General features: G+C 35.3%; 1 pseudogene; it reads left to right on the top strand.

The window, feature by feature from the left end:
- The first annotated feature begins 800 nt into the window (after positions 1–800).
- LOC123252389 overlaps positions 801–11,877 on the top strand; it is a 187,952-nt pseudogene continuing 176,875 nt past the window's right edge.

Here is an 11,877-nt window from a genome sequence, read left to right as displayed (position 1 = left end):
TTATGGTTTTTGCTATGGTAATAACTTAGAGATTGAGGAGAAAATAAAATATGCATGACAAAATTACAAAATCAACTTCTCTCTCAGGTCATTGGTCATAATATTTCATAATCACAAAATTGACCTTGTACTTTCAAGTGGTAGACATTCTTACTGTTTTATGCCCAGTGATTTTTACTGAGTTACAATTGCATTCATATTGCTTTGCTCTAATCAGCATTCTGATTTTACAACAACAGAAGGAGTTACAGCTGGTTTTAATTACTATGTAACTGTTGGGTCTATTTCCTACTCGCCTATTAATGCTATCAACATGTAACCAAATTCCAATGGGGGAAAAGTGGCTTAGCTGACACTTAAGCTAATGGTATCCTTGCTGAGACTTAGTTTTGTGAGCTCTATAAAATCTGCCTCATTAAATAGCGATGGGAAGCTAGACATTTTGCTAGTAGAGAACATAGATCCAACTTGTTTTAGTTTAACACTTTTCAAGTCCAAACACTAGAGTGAGGGAGGCTAGTGAATTTCCTGAAGCAGAAAAATAAAAGTTTATATAGATGATGCTGACATCATTAATTTGGCTGCTAAAAAGAAATCTTCAGACTATGTACGAAGGTTAGCATACATCTGTAGCTCTTCTTCCTTCAGTTTCAAAGAGGACCAAGGACATCACCAGGATGATCTTTGGAGTTGTTTGTGAATTAGATTTAAGCGAGGCAGGATTGGCCAAAGTTATTGGCTCTACTCCCTCTTCCAGTCATTAAAATGGAGTAGCAGGACAGAAGTCAGGATAATTGGCCATGGCCAGGGTAAAGTCCTTGGCATCTTTGATGTCTGACCACACTCTAAGGACTTCACATCACATGTTCCAGCCACACCACCTTTGTGGCCAATGGAACAAATACTTCACATCTGTCAGCTTGGCTAGGGGAAGGCTTCATATGATTGGGGTATGTCAGGTTCGCTGGGGACCAGCTGGTTGGGGGTTTGGAGGGGTAAGAATGCAGACGGACTCAGGAGGGCTAGTGGAAGTCAAGTGACCAGTGGCTATTTTGTTGAGGAAGGGGAAGATACTTATAGGAATCTGGATTGCTATCCTAACATATCCATCCACAGGGTTACAGGCAATGTTTTCATAGTAACAGATGGCCAATCACAGAGAGTCTTGAGGAGAACAATGCATACTAATGTATAGTTAGAGAATTTTGTACCTTTTGAACTACATTCCCCAGATTTCCTTCCTGTATCACCCAGCATCCTTTTCCTTTCTGTTTACATGTGTGCTTATGTTGTTTGTTTATAAGTTCCATCACTCCTCCCTCTCATTCTCTTCTCTTCCAACCTGACTGGGTTAGCTAGTTTTTTTTAACTTTAGTTATTATTAATAAACTTTATAAAATGTAATACTTATTATACATTTTTTAATTTTAATTTTAATCTTTACACTGTCAAAGTATTGATCTATTGAGTTCAGTCTGCATGGTGATTGGAGGATATAAGGGTATCCATAAGAATACTGGAACACAAACTCAAGATGACATCTCTTCTGTTATGATCTCCTTTAGGGTCTCCAGGGATAGCAACACAAACCTGTCCTATTCCACCCAAGCTTATTCAGTGTACTTAGTTAGGCCTATTCCTAGGGGTCCAACAACTCAGGGGCCTGTCAGGGGTAGACATCATCTTTTAACCTCAACTAAGGATTTGTGGCTTAATTGATTATCCTCAAGCTGGTTTAGCTCATCTGCTTAGAAAGTGACCAAGGTGCAGCCACTGCACGTGCTATAGGTTCTTGTAATCACAGATGAGAATGGGGTGAAAGGTGGACACCAAGGGTGAATGAGCAGCCCTAAAAAGAGCAGAATTGCTAATCTTCCCTGAATACCTCACACAAAGGTAACCAATTTCATTGAATAGAAATTTGACTTTAAGGAAAATATCTTTTAAAAAAGAAAATCAAACTTTTTAAAATCTAATTTTGGAACTGAAGACATTACTTTTAAGAAAGTAAAAAATCACACCTTTAGGATATAGTAACTTCTGAACATATCTCTTTTGAAAGAACATGAATATTCAAAAACTTTTTTTATTCAAGGACTTCACAGGGTGATTTTTAGACTGGGAAATAGTCTAATTAGAGCAAAAAAAAAAAGGAAACACAATATCTAATGCTGAATTGAATGCTTTGGCTGGAACTTTTTTTTCCTTCAGTTTTTGTTAATTCTACTTATTATCTAACGTTTTAAATTTCTGTCTTCCTTTCTATTTCTGAGCTACAGTCACAGTTTAAAAATTGTTTCAGGTTCTCTGTAAGTTATTTTGACTTTATGTGATAATTGTCCCCTTATCACTTTTTTACAACTTCTTAGCACAATAGTTTAAAAGTATAATGGTGGAAAGGCTGACTAAAGATTTCTATGGTCTTCCCAAATACCCCAATTCAGTGGTTTTTCTCTCTTCCTTCTCTCCCCTAGGCATGTGTTTTAATAAGCAAGGATTTTATGAGGAAGCAGAAAAAATGTGATATTGGGAGACAGGAGTTAACTGGGTTTGAATGGAAGCTATATTTAGGTGACCTTGGACAAGTCAGTAAATGTATAAACTTCAGTTTTTTCATATATACATTAGGAATAATAAAACATTTAACTTTTAAGGTTGTTTCATATACATACATATGAAGAGAAAAGAGAGAGAGAGTGAGAGAGAGAGATTCACTTTAATAACTTACAGAGGACATTAAACAAATGGTCTATAGTATCAAAGATATTTGCAAACTAAATGGGTTTATGAAATAATTCACTTAAGAGAAAACCAAGTTAAAAAACTTAATCTTAGATAAGAATCTCAACTTGGATCTTAAAATTTGGATCTCAAAAGAAACTGAATCTCACTAAGCCTCAAAGTTTGATGCAGAGATTTTAAGCATGGCTAATATCTATTTAGGAAATTATGAGGTCAATATTATTTTCATAATAATACAGACACTTTAATTCCTAATACAATAAATATTATAGGTTAACTCAAATAACTAAGAGCTATGAGTGGGCATAGGGAAGAATAGTCCTCAGTCATTTTTGAATGTAAAAGGATAGTTAGACCAAAAAGATTGAGAAGTACTTTTAAATGAACATTCTTTTAAATACTTAAAAATAACAACATTGAGAATATACTGAATGTTCCTTTTTGTGAAGAAAGGGAATCTAAACTGTTGTGCCCATTCCACATTAATTATGTACCATAAATCAATTGTTGGCAGCTACCAAAATGAGTTATAACTCTAAAGAGGATTTTTTTTTAAAGCTCTCTAAGATCTTGGCCTGAAAACTCATTTGAAGTGATAGAAACATCCTAAGTTCCCAAGCTGAAATGTATTTTTTTTATCATTAGGCAATATGATGTGAATAGTTGATGTCAAACTAAGTGATGAGCTTTCTAAAGGAAGTGATGCATTTATTCTATTATATGTTTTCCTTAGGCTATTGAGTTATCAAAAGAGTGGTAAGTCACTGACACAAGAAAAAGAAGAGAGGAATTGTCCTTTTAACAAAGATATAGTAAGTGATCAACAAGTATTTGTGGGGGGAAAAAAAGAACTTCCAGAGATAACTTGAAAACAGACTGAAGAGGCACTTCTGATACTATTTGATTTTTTGTAAGAGCATTATGGTTTTGGTGCACTATAAAACAACTTCAAAAGACACAGTATCTTCTTGGAAAGTCAAATAAATGTATGAAATGAGTAACATAATGAACATATCAAGAGAAGTGAAGGTAATGGCTGCCAATAGCTCTCATTTATTAGGATGTGAAGTATCGCTAATGGTATTTGTCACTGGATTGTAACTCAAATGTCCCCAATGGCATTCTCCATTTCAAAGATGACTTAGTCTGTAGCAACACAGAATCTAAGGGAACTACAAAAATATATTATTGTTCTTTTCTGTGTCCCAGCAACGGCTTTGGTTTTACAGAAAATAAAATGATGGATTAACCCAAGGATTTGGCACATGAAAAATTTATCTTCCCTTAAATGACTATTTGTTTATAAGAAAAGAAATAAAAACAAACTAAAAAAGACCCACTTTGAGTTTTCCAGTGAATACCCCCCCAAACCCTTACCTTCCGTCTGAAATTAACACTATGTATTGGTTCCAAGACAGAAGAGTGTAGGGGGTAGGCAACAGGGGTAAAGTGACTTGCTCAGGGTCACACAGCTAGGAAGTGTCTGCAAATTTGAACCTAGGACCTCCCATCTCTGGGCTTGACTCTTAATTCACTGAGCCACCTAACTGCCCTACCCCAGCCACCTACCTACCTCCATCCAGTGAATATTTTTAAATAATTTATATAATTAAATATATTTCAAATTACCTTTGGATCTCATGGCACCACTTTCTGACTGAATGTGTGATGTCCCTGTGGAAAAAATGAGACCTGCATTTTCGGGCACAATGTGTCAAATTGTTTTGTATAATAATATTTTCCAAAAGCAGATTTTTCTTATTGGGGACATTGGTTCATTAATGGGAAGATTGGAGTAATCATATTATTAATAAAAAAGAAGAAAAGAAACAAGGACACGTTGACAAGTTATTAAAAGTGGAACAAAAGAAAGTTGAGAAAGACACAAACAGATTGATGTTGGAATTACTAAATTAAATTTAAAATCAACAACAAAAAAGACATAATTCCACACATAATCCTCTTTTATGTGTTCGTTTATTGAAATGTTTGTGTTTGTTAACATTTATTGTTTATAATAAAGAAAATTTAATCAAATATAAAAACGCCTTTGGAATTTTTGGAAGGGTCATAGAACCTACTAAATTTGTAGAGATGTTAAGTCTCAGCTCCTAATTAAAACTGCATTACTCTCTCTCCAATTGTGTGTGTGTCTGTGTTGTTAAAAAGAATGGAGATGAGAGAGAGGTACATACACTCTCAGCTACGGACCTCTGTGTGAGTGCTACTGGCAGAAGGGTTATGTCTCTCCGCCTGACAGGCTCTGCTGGACTGAGCCTGTCAGCTGTCTCCTTTCAACAGCTGCCCAGGCAGCGAACCACTGAGAAGTTGTGTGTGTAGTTAGCTTCTCTAGTTCCTCAAGCTGGGGTTGGTTTGAATGTAGATATGGACTATTTGCTGTGCTGATTGGATAACACCATGAGTCCGACTATGTGACTGAGTTCCCCTTCCCAAGAGCTTTAGATATATTCACCACTCAGGAAAGGTACTTCAATCTTTGACTTTGTAACAAACAACTATATTTAATTCTGGCTTAACAGGATAAAGAACAAGGGAAAGAATGGAGGATTTGGGAATCCTATTGCTAGTTATCTAAATAAATTATCAAAGCTATAGGGGTTTCTGGATCAGGTAGTGACTGGAGATTCTTCACCCTCTCACTAACCCTGCTTGACCAAACCAAAGATTAGGGAAGGCTGTTGATGTTCTTCTTGAAAGGCTCTGATATTGCTTTCTCTCAGCTCTATTGATGATAACTATAATAGCTCTCTAGGTCTCTCAGGCAAAGCAGTTGAATTGCAGATACAGGGCCTACCCTCCCTTTCTTTTAACCTCCCACATCCCAAGATTGCTCCAGACTGAGTCGTCTTGTGCTATGCATGATGGGTATTTATAGGGTTGGCTCCAACTGACTTTTGGCCCTGGCTCATGGCACCTGGGTATATTCTGAGGTCTCCAACTGACGGTCTTGTTACTCAAAGTGGTATCCATCTTGTTCCAGAAATTCATTAAAACAGTGTGTGTGTGTGTGTGTGTGTGTGTGTGTGTCTGTCTGTCTGTCTGTCTGTCTCTCCCTCTCTCCAAGCCACTGAAAAGCCAATGATGAAATTCTAAGAACTGCCATGTTTTCTAATATATGCCAAATATCAGGGATTCTATTTTTAATTTAAAAGAACTTCTTCCATAAATATTTGCAGATCCTTATTGATCAATATCTATTCATTTGATAAAGTCCACTCAATTATGCATATATTGAATACATACTTTGTATTTACCATATTATTTATTATATATGTGTGCCAAGGATCCAGAAGACATAAGTCAGTTATGGACTCTGATCTAAAGGATTCTACTATAACCTTATTGGAAGACAAGATTAATATCTGTAAAATGAAACCAAATAACACAAAATCAAGGAGCACCAATCAGGATCACACAGGATCTGGCAGCCTCCACGCTAAAAAGACCGCAAGGCTTGGAATATGATATTCAGAAAGGCAAGAGAGCTGGGCCTGCAACCACGGATCAACTATCCATCAAAATTGACTATATACTTCCAGGGGAAGTATGGGCATTCAACAAAATTGAAGATTTCCAAGTATTTGCACAGAAAAGGCCAGGACTAAATGGAAAGTTTGATATCCAGCCACAAAAATCAAGAGAAACATGAAAAGGTAAATAAGAAACAGAGGGGAAAGAAAGAAAACTCATAATTTTTAAATTTGCCTTTCTAAAGGCTTCAGTAAGATCTAATTATCTGTATTCCTATGCGGAGAAATGCTATGTATAATTCTCTGTAGTGAACTCTATTCACTATTATAGTAGTCGCTATTATAATAATCAGAAGAATAATTCATGTAGTCACTATTATAATAATCAGAAGAATAATTCATAGGGAGAGGACGGAAAACTAAATGGTCTAAGATGACATGGGAGGGGGTGGGAAAGAGGGGGATGAATAGTAGGGGACACCAAGAGAAACTTAAGTGAATAAGAAAAATAAGATATTCTATTATGCACAAAGAGGGCGTGGGAAGGGCAGGGGACAAATACTATTATTAGAAGGAGAGGAAGAGAGCATTAAGAGGTAATATTTAAATCTTACTCTCAGTGTAATCAACCCGGAGAGGGAAGAGTAGCTATATTATCCATTGGGATAAAAAACTCTATCTAACCCTACTGAGAAAGTCAGAAGGGATAAACCAAGGGGAGCAGGGGAGTGGGGAGGTCAAAAAAGGGAGGGGAGAAGAAGGGGGAAGGAATTTATTAGACCTTTAAAAATAAAAAGAGGGTAATAAAAAGGGAGGGGGTAGAAAGGGAAGTTAATCAAGGGAAGGGATAAGGGATACTGGCTTAAAGCAAACCACTGGTTTAAAAGGAAATAGTTTAAGAAGAAGGGGTAGGAAAAGTGGAGGATACGAAAACATCAGCGAATGCACAACTGATAATTATATCTCTGAATGTGAATGGGATGAACTCACTCATAAAACAGAAGCAAATAGCAGAGTGGATTAGAAACCAAAATCCCACCATATGTTGTCTACAAGAAACACATATGAGGCGGGTGGGCATACATAAGTTTAAGGTTAAGGGCTTGAGCAAAATTTTTTGGGCGTCAAATGAGAAAAAGAAGGCAGGAGTGGCAATTGTGATTTCTGACAAAGCCAAAGTAAAAATAGATATGATTAAAAAAAGACAGGTAAGGTCATTAAATCCTGATTAAAGGCAGTATAAACAATGAGGAAATAATACTAAATTCCTTTAAATTGTATCTTCCTTCAACATGGATTTCATAAAATTATGAATTTAAACCTTCTAGACCAACCATCTATACTGTATACATAAGAAAACTGAAATCAGCCCAGGAAAGTGGCTTGGCTAAGGACATTATCAGTTACTTAGCAGAAAACCCCAACAGTATACACTTCTTATGCACCATGACTGTGGACACTCAATCTTTTTTTTTTTTTCCCTATCATACTACAAGACTCAGCAAAAGTAGTTCTAAGGATAATAGATATAGAGTGAAAATGATTAATTTGTCACCTAGTTCAGCCCCTCATTTAATAGAAGAGAAAACCATAGTTTAAGTGATTTGCTCAAGGTCACAACTTGAGATTTAAAATATATCGTCTTGCACCAAATCCAGTGTTCCTTTTATTGTACATGTTGCCTGAATCTGGAAAATATGACTTGAGTTTCAAGCTGTGACTGTGAATATAGGGTAAGCAAGAATGGTCAATTCCTGTCATAACTGCTATCTATCTAATGCCACAAATGATCACACTTTTGCTGTTATTTGACTTTTCTGTCATATTGCTACCCATCTTTAAGGGGCTGGGAAATTTTTTTTAAGAGTGTTTTTTTAACAGTGGTTTTTTCCCCTTTGTGTTCCATATTATTTCAGAATAGCTTCAACCTTCAGAGGCAGATAGGAAAATAAGAAATATCTACTTTTACCTGGATGGAAGAATTGAACTCTCTGATGGAACATTTTAGGCACTCTAAAGGTAAGATTTTAATTGTGTTTGAGTGGAACCATTGTATAATGCAGAAACCATGATTTTAGAAATATGACAAGGGAGTCAGTTGCCAATGTCTGCTAGACATATCTAGCTGGATATTGCATATATTTCTCAAAATCATTGTTTAAAAAATCACTCATTCTCTTTTCTTTAAAATTTACCACTCCTCCAAGTTTCCCTATTTACATTGAGGTAATGACAATTCTTTCAAGCACCTAAATTCACAAACTCAGTCATTCTTATTCTCTCTCTCAATATTCCACCCCAAAATCCAATCAGTTACCAATTCCTATAAATTATTCCTCTGTAATACATCTCAGATATATCCCCTTTTCCTTATTTGTATGTCCATCAATCTACTGCATGTATTCCAAGAAATCATCAACTCTGGGCTCCATTATTATGATAATTATATTTGATTCATATGACACCAGTTTCTCCCTTCCTTAAACCATCCAATAGTGTAATTTCGCCATGTGTTCTATTCATCAAGAAGCTTTGATGGAAATGAATTCTTTTAATGATTCAAAAAAGATTATCTCTGATAAATTAAGATGCAACTGTAATAATTTAAAATTTAGGTTTTATGTTAATATGAGAATTTTATAGTAACATTGTGGTCGCCAATTTAAAGATATTATAACTTAAGTCAAAATGACTTTAAGTAGTTTTATTTACAAAGAGGTGGAAAGAGTAAAAATGGGAAAAATGCAAGAAGGTAGAGAATTGTCTAGCCTATCATCCTAAGCACTGCTTTGGTGTGGAACTGAGCCCCAGGAGGACTTTACCATGTCCCTTTTCCCCATGTGGATTTTCCATTAATCCTTAGCCAGAAGTCCAGTGGTGAATTCCGCAAAGGTTCTATCAATGCAGTCTCCTTCAGGAAAGGAAGGCCTCTCCAGAACCAATCTCTCCAGAAGCCCAGAAAGGAAAGCCAACTACTCACCTAGCTTACTGACACAGAATCTCCCAAGTAAATAAAGGCAAAGTCCCAAGGAGAAGATCCAAGCCCAAGGTCCAAGCCGAAGGTTGTTGGCTAAGAAGTTCAGGGTTTTTTATAGTCCTTTTTCCACATCACTTCCTGTCCCTTCCTCCACTTTACAGTACCAATTGTAGACATTCAATTTGCCTAGCACTGCCCAGGGGCAGGGCAGTGCCTTCTGGAGTTGTTACCCACTTTAGCAAGTGACTTGTGAACTCTCTTACTTAGTGTTAAGTAGGGGTATTTAAATTTTTGATTGATTAATTTAAAAGTTGCTGTTTGATAGACAAAGAAAGTTTTGTTCACTCTTTACACAGTTAAGCTCCTTTGTCTTTTTTTTGAAGATGGATCACAAATTAGTGCTCTTCACATGCTATATTTTATATTCAGTACATACTAGCATCTTTGGGGTTCTCCTATACATCTTTACATTGCCTACCTCCATGTTATTGTATACCCTCTGCATGGAATGCATTTCCCTCCTGACTTCCACCTCATTCAAAACAAAGCTCAGGTATATCTTCTATAGGAGACCTCTGTTGAATTCTATAGATGTTCAATATTAGAACTTCTGTAGATATTCTTCAAACCTTCCTCTACTAAAAATAAATGATAAAATTAGTCATTTTGTATTTTCCACATATTTTTCTCCATTTTATAGATCCAGGAGAATGAGGCTCCATGAAAGATGGATTATTTAATTTTCTCTGAAAAGAGTTCTAATTTTTCTCAACTTATCAATAATTTCTCCAATCTATAATTTTTAAAAATTTTCATGTTTACTTAAAATATATTATATTTTCTGATTAAATTCTCCCCATATGAATTAGATCTATTTCCTTAATACTCTAATCCAGTGATGAGCAAACTATTCCCTGAGGGTCAGATCCAGGCTGTAGATTTCCCATCACTGCCTTAAGCAGTTCCTTAATTACTATGCCCCACATCCAGATGTATTGATTAGGAAATTGCTTAAGGCAGTGATGGGAAAACTATGGCCTGGATCTGGCCCGTGGGGAATAGTTTGCCCATCACTGCTCGAATCCATTGTGTAACTTATATCTGGATTATCTTAATTGTTAGAATTTATATAGTACTTTAATGTTGTCAAAATGTTTTAAATATATAATTTAATTTGATCTTCATACTAGCCCTGAGAAACAGCTGCTATCATTATTCTCATTTTGCAGAGGAAGAAATGGAGGTAGAGAGAGGTTAAGTAACTTCCTAGGGGAACAGAGTTAGTAACATGTCTTACATGAAAGAAAAAGACTGGACAAAATACTCTCTGAGCAAAGTCTGATTTTATTTTCTAGTCAAGACAAACAGGTCAGCGATCTTCACTTTCTCCAGTTGAATCTGAGACCCTTGATCATCAACACTGACTGATATCTTTAAGGCAAAAAGAGGAATTACAGAGTGGAGTGAAGACTTACATGGGTCATTGACAGGTGAGGACATTTTTGACTTTGGCTCCTTACAGGTCATGAACAGCTGAAGACACTTTGACTTGAGCTTCTTACAGGTCTTTCTTGATGTAGCACATGCCAAGCCTCAGTTCTGAGAAATCCCCTTCAGAGCTTGCTGCCTTCCTACATGAATCAATTTGACATAAAGAATAATGTAATGTAATATATTTACACCCTTGTGATTATTGTAGTAACATACTTATAACACACACTTAAAACTATTACTCAGGTACTTCCCTAGTGTTCTTAATTACTTTTCTTAATTACTTAATTATTTTCCCTAGTAATTCTTAATCTTTTTACATAAATAGACTTTTGCCTGGGTCTATATTCTTACTGCAAATCACATGATTGCAATGTATTAAACTGAAGGGAATTTTAAGCTAATACAAATGAGGAGCAGCTTAACTAAATTTCCTTCTTACAGATGTAAATTCACTCTACAAACTAAGAATTGTTTATATGTTTAAGATGTAATAAATATAAATGGATCACAAAATCCAATTAAAATTGATGTTATTAATTAGAATAAAAAATTAAGGATAGCGTTGTGCTGGAAAATATTTTGAAGTTTAATCTTCAATATTAACATTTTCTCTTTTGCTTTTTTAAGTCAATCAAGAAAGCAATAAATCATGTCCTGATTTGTAAAGTTTGATGATTTTGGAGGTTTAAATGCTCATACTGAAAACTTAACAATTGGATCTCCTGGTGCTGGTAAAATCTGTTTAATGCTGTGGAATCAGTTGAAGAGAAAGACTAGTGAATATCAATGTTTTTTGCTTTATTTTAATTTTTAAAATTTTGTTACAAGTATTAACAGATTGCTCCTATTTTTATACCCTCTGTATAAAAGCTACTTCTATGAACTGAGGTATCTTTTAACAACATAAAATTGTAAATAAAAACCATTAATATGGTCATTTCATCTGAATGTGCTTGAAATATTTCATATCTTTAGTTATAGTCATAACTTAATAATCACATTCATATACCACATTTTTGTCATTCCACAATTCTCCTTTATGAATTTGGATGCTATACCACTTGGTGCATATATATTGAGCAGTGTTATTTCCTCATTGTTTATACTGCCTTTAATCAGGATGTAATGACCTTCCCTGTCTTTTTTAATCATATCTATTTTTACTTTGGCTTT

This window comes from Gracilinanus agilis, chromosome 6, assembly GCF_016433145.1.
Source record: "Gracilinanus agilis isolate LMUSP501 chromosome 6, AgileGrace, whole genome shotgun sequence".
Classification (NCBI taxonomy): domain Eukaryota; kingdom Metazoa; phylum Chordata; class Mammalia; order Didelphimorphia; family Didelphidae; genus Gracilinanus; species Gracilinanus agilis.
Note: the sequence above shows the minus strand (reverse complement) of the source record. Positions and strands in the feature narration are given on the sequence as shown.